Source organism: Ictalurus furcatus, unplaced genomic scaffold (assembly GCF_023375685.1).
Source record: "Ictalurus furcatus strain D&B unplaced genomic scaffold, Billie_1.0 scf2, whole genome shotgun sequence".
NCBI lineage: Eukaryota > Metazoa > Chordata > Actinopteri > Siluriformes > Ictaluridae > Ictalurus > Ictalurus furcatus.
In genome coordinates this window covers 1628999-1642694 of record NW_026521051.1, presented here as the reverse complement: position 1 = coordinate 1642694, position 13696 = coordinate 1628999, and the positions used below count along the sequence as shown (strand labels likewise).

At 38.3% G+C, this 13696-nt stretch overlaps 1 long non-coding RNA gene across 1 annotated transcript; it reads left to right on the top strand.

Annotated features, from left to right (window-relative positions):
- The first annotated feature begins 3438 nt into the window (after positions 1 to 3438).
- On the top strand, positions 3439 to 11719 carry LOC128604739 (uncharacterized). Its single transcript, XR_008385266.1, has 3 exons — positions 3439 to 3492; positions 8317 to 11351; positions 11582 to 11719. It is a non-coding gene; the product is annotated as an uncharacterized LOC128604739 (long non-coding RNA).
- The last annotated feature ends 1977 nt before the right edge of the window (positions 11720 to 13696 follow it).

The following is a 13696-nucleotide window of genomic DNA, read 5'->3' as shown; positions in this document are numbered from 1 at the left end:
CTCAATTCCTGCAGACATATATCACATTTCTTTTTAAGTAATATAGGAATTGAAGTTAAAATCAAAGACATTGTGTCAAAAAAAAAAAAGAAAAAAAAAAAAAGGGAAGAAAAGTAGGCAATATACATCATTCCTTAACCTTTTTTGCATTGTCAACATTTCCAGGAGAATTCCTCTTTCGCCTTTGGCGTTTATATGGATAGTCTAAAGTGTTTTTACCTTTCGCCAGCGTGGGAGTGTCCGCAGTGTCACCTGTGTTGTCGGCGATTGTCTGGGTTGTTCCACTTTCACCAGCTGGATGCGATGACTCCTCTCGGCCCTGTAGACTTCCTGCAGGTGTAGAAATGATCTGGGTCGCTCCGGTCTCTCCCTCTGAGCACGTAGGCTCCTCTGGGGCTTGTAGACCTCCTTCAGGGGTTGAGCCGATCCGAGTCTCGCCGACTTCTACAGCTGATAGCGCAGGAAACTCCGATGCTTGCCGTTTCTCCACAGACGAAAGACTGGGCGGAGATGCTCCGCTGCTTCCAGCAGGTACTTCCGGTGTCTTCCGTCTCCCTTCCGGGGTCAGAGATTCGGCGCTGCTCTCAGAGTCCTCGCCGTCTTCGCTGTCGCTGGTATCGGTGCTGCTTGAGTCACTCCCAGATGTCGAGTCGTCCTCACTTGTGTGTAGTTTATTTTCTTCCCAGTTGTTATCCGCTTTATCGTTTGTTTTGGTTTCTGTGTTATGTGCGCTTTGTGTTACATTCTGGTCAATGTCTTTTTGATTTTTCGGCATTCTTAGTTTATAGCTGTAAGAATTTGGGCATTGAAAATATATATGCCCGGTTTCATTACATAAATTACATACTTGTGTATTTCTACAACTCTTTCCTTTGTGGCCAAAGCTTCCGCATTTCCAGCACTTTGTTTTCTCACAGTCCTTTGCCTGATGGTCGGAATCGTTACATATAAAACATCGTTTTGTTTGGCCGGGATATGTAATCGTTCCATTGTATGGTCCCATGGAAATGGAATTTGGTATCTGGAATATACTTCCGTCGGGGTTTTTCTTAAGTTTTATTTTATATCTCCTGACTCCATACCATATCCCGAACTGGTCCAGCGGCTTGTCAACAGGGTTCAGTATCTCACCAAACCTTAAGAGGTATTGTTCTACATCCGAGTCAGCGATTCTCCCAGTCCAAAACTTTACTACAATGCTCTTTATGTCTTGGGGAGCTGATGTAGTCATCTCCCAGTTTTTCCAGAATTCACTTCCTGTATTATTATTAAAAATTTGAGAAAATGTTTGAAGTGCCTGTTCTTTGGTAAAACATATTTCATACTCTTTTCTGTTAGGCATTGCAATAAAAGAGTATACATCTGTAGTCGATATCCATTGACTACTTAAAAGGTTTACTCCGACTTCAGACCTGTCTGGAGCTTCTCCTTCTCCACTGTAACGTAGTCTGACCCAGTGCCTCCCCGCCGACGGCGAGGAGGCCACACGGGGTGACATACCGAACCCCGGGTGGCGATAATTATCACCTCGTTAAAGGTGTTTTTGTTGTTGATGTTGTTGTCGTTAAAGTCTTTAGTTTCAAATTACTAACGAGGGTACCACTTGCAAAAAGAGAGTATTAATTACCACCCTTGCCTCTACCAGACATGATGCTGCTCTCGTAGTCAAGCTGCTCAACAGAATTTCTCGCGCAGCGCCCACCTATTTATCCACACTCGACAGGACCTAGTTGAGAACAGGCGAGGAGGCGGGCCTAACGCCAACGGTCACACAGTAGTTCTCTTTTTCGAAAACAAACACTAGGCACTGCTTTTCACCTGATAACGTCTTCTTCTTCCCCATTCTCTCTCTCTCTCTCTCTCTCTCTCTCTCTCTCTCTAAAAACACACACAGATACAAAACATTATTAGTATTATCGGTACTAATGTTTTGGTTCCATTAGTAGCAGTAGTAGTAGTAGTAGTAGTAGTACAACACAATAGTCAGGAACTTTGGGTAAAACATACATAGTAAAGCATACAGCCAAAACACTCATCAGCATAAGGAGGTTAGAAAAAGCTGTCTGTGTTTGTACAACATTGACATTACTGTTTCAAACACAAGACGTTCCTTTTGAGCACGTCCTTGGACTCAAGGCCCGTATATACTACAGTCCTACGTCCACTGCAACTACAGGTCGCACATAGCAGCACAAGCCTTTATTAGTAGGCCCAGCATTCAGCGGATCAGCACCAATGTCTGTGTTCACTTTGAAGCCAGCCCACATTCTACCACACAAGTACTTCACTAACTTACAAGCACCACAGAAAGGAATGCAAACACAACTCTCAGGCCTTGCTTTATCAGCTCTCGCAAATGCATGATGTAATGGACTCTCGAAGGTCGAAATTAGCTACATTGTCTCAAACCCTCATCTCATTCTTAAAAAGTGTCATTCACAAAGGAAGCATATGCACTTTGACAGTTGTGCAAGAGAAACTAACATAACACACATCACACACAAGTAGGAATACAAAGTCAGCCTTCGCACTATCTAATCACTGGCCTTCTCTTTTCCCATTTTCATTTTCGCTATCTGTGTTACAGTCAATGTACGCACTGTGTTTGAACCTAAATGTCATGCATCAACCAAAACTGCTCCTCCAGAATGACAGCTGAGTTTAAGATTGGCAAAATATGTCGCAGCAGTTGCATTCGTCAAATAAACTATGATCAATGAATTAATGCCAATGAGATAATTACAGCAATGTGTAATGTCCAATAAGCTCAAAAAGAGTCGGATTCCCCGCACACTTTAATCTCCTTGGCCAATCAAACACAATTATAAACTGGGATTCTGATAGTTGTGTGCCTTTAACTCACAGTGTAGAAAAATGAGGTCAGCTATATAGACAACACCTTTCATTGTCTATTTAATTACTTCGATTGAGGTCATTATTAGAAGTAGTAGTACAACCTACCTTCTGTTTTAGGCGGCGTCGTGTGTTGTGCTGGATGGAACATGACTGCCCTCGTGTGGCCAAACTTGGGAACGGCAATTTCCCAAAAATTGCCGTATTCTGTTATTAAGCTTTTAAGTGCGGTGTTTAGAAGTCTATTTTTGTTTACGGTCAGTATCTCAAATTCAAGTGTAGCGGGTTCATCATGAAACTGCCAGATTTGCTCATGAGCACCAACATTCATGTTCATTCTCATCACTGCGCCTGTGCAACTGCATGTGTTTCCTACGTGGCCTCATCTATTTCGCTCGGGAATATCCACACGGTACAAGAACGGTACAAAGATAAAGGTAATGTATACCATTGTTAAATTACAACAATTATCATGAACGGGACCGGATTAAAAGGAAGAGAGAGCGAGAGAGAGAGTAATATTGTGTCAAAGTTCTTACCCAGAAAACCGCTTCTGGGAAATTGCCGTTCCCGAGGTTGGACACACGAGGGCAGTCAAGCTCCATCCAGCGCAACACACAACGCCGCCTGAAACAGAAGGTAGGTTTGGGCTAGTGTACACAGACACAGCTCATTAGCGTTATTACTATAAATTGTATCATTTTCACATATCAAGGACGATACACGGAGCTTCTGAACTATTTAACAGTAGCTTATTATTATTATTATTATTATTATTATTATTATTATTATTATCATCATCATCGTCATCATCTCGTTTTTAAAGAACATACCTTCATCACTTGACATAAAAAAAAACCTTTCCATGTACAAATTTACATTGTCACAAAACAGCTGTACATGTATCTGGAGACATTAGTTCAATGTCCATTCTTAAACATGTTAGATAAACAAACAAAAGGAAAAGGTTAGATAGACCAAAGATTTAAATATAACTCCGTTCAAATGAATATAGGCCTGCTCAGACACCACAGCGTTTAAAAACCTCGAGATTCCCGGCGTCATAAAGAGAACAACCATCAAACATACCATCAGGTTAGTTCTAGAACTCTGACCGTGATGTCATAACGGATCTTATGGCTGGCTGCTCTGATTTCACTATATTTGTCTGTCTGTCTGTGTGTGTGCGCACGCCAACATAGTTTAAACAATAATAATACATTCACATTTTATCATGTACATAGCAGTATATTCATCAACATCATAAAGTACACACATTCTTTTCTAATATAATATTAACACTGTAATCTTCTTCCCTAGTTCTGGATCTTCTCGAGTGAAATAGATGAGGCCACCTACGGAACATATTAATTTACATACACAGCAAAATCCACAGAAAGAAATCAACTCTATTGGATTTAACGTAAACACTTTTAAAGTGTCCGGAGGGGTCCACACTCCACATTGGGATTTTAACACTTTAATAGAGTTCACATCAACTCTTTGTATAGTTGCAACTGAACACTACTCAAGTGTTAGTTTCTCAACACCAGTGGGTAGTGTTAGAAATTAATTCTCATAGGAGTAATTCATTAAATCTCATAGTGGTAATTGCATACTATTAAATGAGTTGCCTCTAACACTATAAAGTGTTAATATGCTACTGCACAATTAAAATTACATTTAAATGATTACAAATCTAAAAGGCAAATAAAGAAAAAAAAAACAAGTTTGCTTTATAATGGTTTTATTTTTTCAAGGGCGTTAACATTACTGACCCCTCATGTCAAGTCTTTCTAAATATAACAATTGGGCACTATGTACTCTCTTTGATTAATCTCATTAGAGCATTGCTGGTCAAATGGCCACTGCTGGTCAAATGGCTGGTCAAAAATGTGTCAGTTCGTTCACAGAGATGACAGAAAACTCATCCATTTGGTTATCTTCCATAGAGTATGCATTGAAGTGGTCATCATAGAACATAGTGCTTTCATAATTTCCTGTAATGTAAAAACACTCTTCATATATTATTATCTCACAGACCTTTTTGAACACAGGGAGATCATAGGTACATCCAGTGCATATGAACACACCAACCTGATACTCAGTACCATAATGTCTGACCCACTTTGTACTTGTAACACTCAAACAGGCTTCTAAATATTCATAATTAATCATAAATAAAAAAGTTCTTCCCCACCTTGCAAGTTACAGATGGTTTTTGATGTAGGGCCAAATTAAAAACAATTAAAACCTTCTAAAACAATCATTTTCACAGTTAAATATCAATTGACGATGTTGCTTTACTAATGATTTAATGAGATTCTTGAAATTTTTGCCACATCTTTTGAAAATATGGTGCTTAGCTTCAAATCGCATTCACCACATATGGATAAGAGGGCCAATTTTTTTATGCATCTCAGATAGTGCATCATCAAGTGGTGCTTGGGAATCGACCTCTTGTCAGGAAATAATTCTTTGAATAGAGTATGGTGATCACAGATCAGATGTTTTAAGTAACATATCATCCCATCAGTTATGGTGTAGGAGAACACTATATTGACAATCTGTATCGAAAGCAGGAGAAAGTTCCAGTGATTGTTATTCCTTTCAATGACCACCAAATATCAGTGGAGTGTTGTGCAGAAGACACCATGACTGTATGGCATTCAAACCCAGGTGTTTGCTCTTATCATCCATTTTTAACCCACTTGGTTTGTTTTTACAGTCTGTGTAACCATAATTAAAGCTCTGTATCCTATTTGACAATGTGTTCAAAGAGACATAGTCCTGTTTAACAAGGTACTCAAAAAACAGTTTAAGTTCAAACTGTACCACACCCTCTAGCAGATCATGAATGATGACAACAGCATAGTTATCAGTACAATGGAAATACTGTAATGAATTATGCACACATGACTTTTTGACACCATATATTGACCGCAGTTCAGGATTTTCATTTAGTGCCTTACAATGTTCAGTATGAACCTCTTTGGAATGGAAAATTAACCCAGAATGATCTTCAGTAAATATAGATTGAACTTCTTCCTTACTAATTAAACAGAACCTATGGAAATTAGTTGCACTGAAATATTCCACAAATGCCAGTAAGCCATTTAAAGCCAAATTATCTCCTGTTACTTGAATTACTGAGCCAAACAAAGGTTGTTCAAAACAAGGAAGCTGTATGCCTTCGGTTTCTAAGATTTTCAGGTCATCAATAAGGGGCTTTGGTATCACATCAAAACCATATGTCTTAAGATCTTCCGTGTAGAATAGAGCTGCAAGATGTACATTAATTAGTACAGAGTTACACTTGGGTGGAAGATTTTTTTTTTTTTAGAGTAAAATAGATACAACCAAGTTTGTGGATCCCCCTCTTGGAACCTAGAGGGTTAGCAGTTTCAAAATCGTTGTAATAGAGTAGAATCTGTAAAGCGTGCTTTTGCTGCGAGAACAGTGCATGGTTTTGGAAATACGACCCATCATTAATGTCTTTGTTAACTCCAATTCCACTCTGTTTGTCCTGTAAAAAACTCTCTCTAACTTGACTGTTTTTGAATATTGATTTCAGTGTACCCAGAATGGGTACATACATGCACTTGTCCGTTACGGGAACCTGCCTGTAGTTCTATCTCTGCGCAAATCCATTCTCACCCCAAGAACACATTCTTTAGGTTCAACTATTTCCCATTTCTCATCATAATATTTATGTCTCCTTGACTCAGTGTTTAATGCTGAAAAAGGATTACTTAATTGATCAAAACAGTGTTCAGTTCTTCTACAAGTGTCTGAACTTGTACTTTCAGGAGTATCAGTTTTAAGAACTGCATCTCATGCTTGGATTTTAACATCATTAACAACTTCTTCCATTGAACAAACAATTGTTTGGACAGCACTTTCAGAAAGACCTGATGCTTGCAAATGAGCAACAATTGATCCACACACTGAAGATAGCTGACTTGTAACAACAGAACTTTGTGAAGTATGTAAAGTGGCAACAGAATTTGGGCGATCATTTGAACATTCCGCCTCATATTGTCCCTGAGTGGAAAGATCCTGATTAGTATCAATCTCTTGATCCATAGTGTGACTATGTACCTTGCTGAGGTGTTTTCGGAAGCCACTATAAGTACAAAATGATAACGGGCGACCTGGCTCTCCACATTTTAAATGTAACTTTTTGCTAAGATATAAACCATGTTGAAATTTTAAATGTTGACGAAGAACCAAACAAGTTCTGAGGTGTGCTTTACATACAAAACATGTGAACATCTTCAAGGCTGTTAATCTCACTGCAGCAATCATGCTCGAAGTTCTTTAACACGCGGGCTCTCCTTTGCTCTTCCGACATCGATGTTATAGATAGTGGTTTGGATAAATGTGTAGAAATTACAAAGAGCTTCATCATATGAGAAACTGAAGACATAGTGAACTTTGAACAGTTCATCAAAAGCTGCCACTGATGTGTGTGCCTTACATGGGATCGCCTTTTGGTCGATAATAACGTAGAACTTTGGGATATCCTTCTTTCGCTCACTGATGCAGAGGAGGAATGGTTGTCTTGTGTCAGCACTCTCAATGAAGGTAGTCACACTGGCTCCTTCCTGAAGGTCAGCAAAGGGACATAAAATAAATATGAAAATAAAACTGCATGTTTTTTTTACATTATCACTAGCACCGTCACATCTTGTTTGCAGGTGGAGTAAGCAAAATGAGATTCAGGTCTCAGAATCCCAAAATAGTCTACACCTCAAGAGTTCCTAAAATTAAGATCTGATGTTTAAATATTAACTTTTGCATACCTTAAGATATCTCACAAGATGGCTGGTTGCTTGAGCTGAACTGATCTTGGATATTTTTTTTCTGGCCTCTTGAGGTTAGAGGGAGCAGATGCAGCTGCAAAAGGATTGAGGACATATCGCTGTCCCATCGTAAAGACATCACAAAATAATTAAATGATCTCTCTTTAATTATTTTTTTAAAGACTGGAACATTTTTAAAATACAAAACAGTTTATACTGACCATTGTAGTCCTCAGATTCAGGTTCAGTTCCTGACAGCAGCTCGCCCATATTCTTAAGAGTCTTGCAGTCTGCAATGATTTTTGGCTTGAAGAATATTGACCACTTTGCCAGGAACTTCTGAGACACTTCGTCACCAAACATCATGGAGAAATCCTGGTCGATCTATAAACAAGGTTTATACAGGTTTAAACATAACGGACATAAATGGATAAAAGGTCAAATACTAAAAATTAAGATCTGCTGTGTTATTTATGCATACATTTGGGATATAAAAGATTAGAACGTTGAATTTCTCAGTTTGGACCGGCCTGTTGGTGTTACGGTGATCATTGAACAGCTCCTTTCTCTACTGTACCAGTGAACTCATTTAATAACTACAGAGAAAATTTCCTTTTCAAAACTATTTCCAAAGCTAAAGATTTTCTTACCAATCCAGGTACATCAAGGAAACGAGGGAACAAATCCAGGACTGAAGATGGTGCATCCTCACCGACCACCTTCTGCCGATACTGGAAAGTCGCTCATCTTCTCTCTGACCACAGATTCATCAGTGGAATATCGTATCGTAGATATCGCCTCCCTGCACTCCTCACCAAATTGCTGTTGACAGAATAACAGAGATTCTCGTCTGGTTTTTGGACCATCCTGAAGAACAGTCTTGGAATGACACCGGGAGCCAGCACAGGTGTTACGTTGAACTGTCTTGATCCTCCATGCAATGAAGCCACTATTACCCTCAGGATCATAGTAGTGTTCCTGTTTAAGAAAAGACCCAAAGAGAGGCATCTCGTGCTTGGCTTCAAGAATGAATTACTCAACACAGTAAGTTCACACAATGACTATATAACACTACAAAAACAAGTGGAAAATACAAAGCTGAGCAACCTATAAACACTCATCTAAAACAAGATCATTTTAACTTTAAAACTATAAAAGGGAAGAAAATATAAAAACACACTGGTTTGGGTTTTCAGACAGAACTTACATATCCATGTTTGGAGAAAGGATCTTGGAGGTATGGAAAAAGTGTCACAATTCCCAGTGCATAATTCGTCTTGACGATGGAATCATCCTTTCAAATAAATCAATTTACTTTGCAAGCGTGTATGTTTTGCAAGAAGTTAAAGGATAAATTCCCCTTTTATAGCAACACAGAATAGCATTCTTTAGCTGCGCCACATGAATCTGTTGTGATGACAAAGGGAGGGAAGTGACCTCCAATTCTCACCCATGTAGCTCTAACATGTCTGCAACCAGGACGTTCACCATCTGTTAGTGTTTTGGTCTTTTCATACTCCTTGAAGATTTCCTCACCCTTTGGATTGGCCCTCAGAACACAATCAACTTTCTGCCAAAACATCTTACATTGTTATGACATGCTCATGGAAATTTAAGAGGATTTTTAATGCCTTTCCTTTATGCCGAGAATACATTTACAAAACACTTCTACAGATAAGTATCAATAATAAACAATTACGTAATTGAGGATTTTAAATGCATTTATTCAAAGCTTACCTGTCTTGCTTCATTCTGGTCCATTAACCCTGTTGGGTTCCTCCTCTTTCTTGTGGACTCCAGGACAATTGTGGAATCTGATGAATGGGATGAAGCTGGGGATAGTGGAGTCAGTACAGAGGAGGATGCTTGATCTGAGACCAGTTGAACATCCAGATGTACAAAATCACAGACAGAACAAAATCAATTTAAATGTACATGTATTTATCAGTAACAAAAGCATTTCAACAAATACTTGAATGGTTACATAAAAAAATATAAAGTATACTATCTTCATTAAGTACTTTTTACGAATAAGATGTACTTAACGTAATGATCAATAGTATAGCAAATGATAATAGTTTGAGGTCCCTCAAAAAGATATTTTAGACTCTGCTCCTAGGTAACTTCATGTGTTCCCTACGTGGCCTCATCTATTTCACTCGAGAATATCCACAAATAGGGAAGAAGATTACAAAAATAAAGGTAATGTATACAATAATTATCGTGAACGGGTTTAAAAAAGGGGAGAGAGAGTAATAGTAATCATGTAATATTTCTTGGCTAACTACCACAAACTTGGAACAGAATACCCCTTCTGGGAAACTGCCGTTCCCGAGTTTGGACACACGAGGGCAGTCAAGCTCCATCCAACACAACGCCGCCTGAAACAGAAGGCAGGTTTGGGCTATTTTACACTGACGCAGCTCATCAGCGTTATTACTGTGCATTGTCTAGTTTTCACGTATCAAGGACAATACACGGAGCTTCTGAACTGTTTAACAGCATCATCTTTATGATTTAATTTTTAAAGAACGCACCCTCTTCTCTAGACATGGAAATGTTGGGGTTTTTTAAGTTTACATTGTCACACAGCAGCTGTACAGATATCTGGATATATTATTTCAGTGTCCATTCTTAAACACGACAGATGAACAAACAAAGAAACTAACCACATGAAAAGGTTAGATAGACCAATGATTAAATACTACCCTGCTCAAATGAATACAGAGGCCAGCTCTGATACCACAACGTTTAAAAACCTCGACATTCGCGGCGTCATAAAGGGAACAACCGTCAAGCATACCATCAGGAAACTTATAGAACTCTGAACGTGACGTCATAACAGATCTTATGGCTCGCTGCTCCGATTTGACTATATATGTCTGTGCGCGCGCCGGGGAGACTGACCTGGACACGGTATAAGGACAGCACACAAACACATTTAAAACATATTAACACATTAACATTATATCATGTACATAGCAGTATAGTTATCATAATAAAGTACACAAATTTACTGCTAATAGTAACATTATTAATGTCTTTCTAATCTCATTAGTCATTTCATTCTCATCACTGCTCCTACGTAACTTCATGTGTTCCCTAGGTGGCCTCATCTATTTCACTCGAGAATATTGCTGGCTCAAATTTAGCCTATTACCTGAAGACACTTAAAAATTCACCACAGAAGCAAATACTCACATCTGCAAACCCAGTTGGAGATAGAAAAATAAGACAACAGCCGTGAGGGAGAAGAAGCAAGGTTCCAGATTTATTGGTTCCGTTCCACCACACGAGATCCACACCGATGAGAATTCTCAGAAGTTATCTAAAAAACCAGAGCTGAAGCTCTTCTATTTATACAGTTTTCTTAGGGTCAGGATGACCCAGACACGAATGTGTTTTAGAAAGAGCTTATCAAAATTACCATTCTGTTTTAGAAAGGGCTCATCAAAATTACCAGTATGTTTTGAAAAGAGCCTTTTCCAAACACCATTAGGTTTGAAAGAGGTACGAGACACAACATTTCGGAGAGACCTTGGTCTCACAGTTATCTCGCGTGTGCAACGTGACTCAACTACCCTTATAAATGGCCCCTCTTGGTTCTCTCTTAAAAATTAAGGCCTTCGTCTGTATTACTCCTGACTTTTTCTCGTGAGACAAGACTCTTCCCCACCTCCAAGTATATTATGAGTAAGTTTCTTTCACATTCTTCTGTATTTCTGGTTTATAATTTCTTTTCATATTTGCTCTACATTTCTGTTATATATATATATATATATATGGTTATACTGCTTGCAAGTGGTTTACTGTACTCCCTATGTCATAATATCATTATATTATCCTTATAATATCTTAATACTCCTTTTATTATTCTTATAATGTTCTGTTTTCCTTCTGTATGTGTGTGCGTGGTGGCATAGGCCTGTGTGTGTGTGTGTGTCTCTTAGTTGGCCGTCCACCTACGCTCTGAGGCCTGCCGCACTAATCAAATACATGTATGGTTTGCTGTGTGTTGTGTCTTGGGTAAACATCCGTTCATACAGTGCACCAGACCGGTGAATTCTCAATAAGATTACATATTACTCATACTAGGTCTCCCTCGTGTTTATTTCATGTATATTTTATATACAACAATATCCACAAATAGGGAAGAAGATTACAGAGATGAAGGCTTAAAACGTGCTTGAATGATAAAAAGTCAATAAATACGAAATCACTAAATAACTTTAAAGGGTTTATTTTCTATAGAACATGAATACAATCCTTTCACTCAAAATAGGACTCCCCGCTGCAGACCCTCCTCCAACGTTTTCAAAAAAGCACCTAGCGTCATATCTAGCGACTTTTTAGACAAACCTTAGCTACTTTCCGTAGAAGAGAATGGCCAGTACTGCCCGGTGAGTGTGAGGTCCTGCTTTCCCCCCGGAGACACGCCTCTCTCTGCAGCTACTCTGTTCAGTGAGGGGCAGAGAGGAGCAGCACATTCATTCACTTCTAACTTTCTCTCTGAGAGATTATTTTACATGGAAATATAGCACGAAATCACAGTGCACCCGTTGTCTTTAACTTATGTGTGTGGTGGTTTAGTCAGATGACGTCATGGTTATAAAATCAGAATTTTAGCAGTGTAGATCAGCAGCTTGGAAAAGGTTTGAAAGTGACTGCTGGTGAACATGTAGTCTCTTATTGGGCCGTGGTTCAGTCACTATTTCATATTCATCCTGTTGTCTGACAACAGAAACAGAAAAAATACGTAAATGAAAACAGCTTTATTGGGAATTTGGCTGTAAAGGGCTGACTTTAGGCAGAATGAAAGTACGATGTAATGATGTAATGAATATGCTAATTAGCGCATGACATCATCTAGAAACGTGTGGACACAGTGCTCCTGTCACTCAATTGGAGTATTTTAACATTATAGTGAAGATGAATCAGTGCCTGGGAAATACAAATTTAGTCCATCACGGCTGGGAAAAGGAGCTATATTAAAATTGGCAGTTTTTATTATTATTATTATTAATAATAATATTTTTTGGAATTTAAAAAGAAGAAATAAAGAATATGTTTGAATGACATCTCTTGTATAGTCCATGAAAACAAAAGCATACACAGTATTTGAAAAGTGCTTGAAAGTCCTGGAATTTCATTATGAAGCATCTGTACAGACCCTGTTATATGTACTATGTGATTGATGTATTAAACATGCCTCTTGATTTCTGGGTTTAACATAGTTATACCTCGGTTTGAGTTTAAAACAATAGCTAGATTTACTGGTAGAATAATGCTAGTTAAGTTTCTCTCACAAATATTATTGAGTAGATAAAGTATATTCAGTAGCTTTTCTGGGATAGTGAGAATTTAGGTTAATATAGTAGAAAACAAAACACTCAGATTATCCTGGTTGTAACAACTGCTCATTCATCTGTACACCTTTACAGTTTTCACTGCAGATATATCATCAGCTTTATTGAACAATACTCAGAATCCTTGTCACCTCCAAGCCAATCAGTCATCAGTCATGATGAATTTTTGTATGGTTGGAAGCATGTTTAAAACACAGAAAGTGCTGAGATCATGTAAGAATGAGGTTTTACTCCCTGGCATAAATGTGTTCACTTTAAACTTTGTTCCTTCCCTTAAACACTTACCTGCTTGAGAATTTGAATGATGATTCTCAGTACAGCACATTACCAAATATTAATGGGCTTTAAATTTATTTATTTATTTGTGACAATTATGGGATTTTCTAATTTGTTTAATATGTGAACTTTTTTTATTATTATTATGGCTCATCAAGGTTCAGAGCATTCCATTCTCTTAAATCAACATTTCCCATTGTTAGTATCAGAATCTTATTTAACATGCAACATATTCAATAATCTGTAACTAAGACTCAATAAAGAAATTCTGATTACACAGAGTGTCCAGAATGTCTCTGAAACACTTCAGCCTATGATTAGCCATGGATTCCTGAGAGGACACTGTAGCAGTCTCTGAGGATTTCTTCTTATCACTCCACTTTTAAAAAAACAACA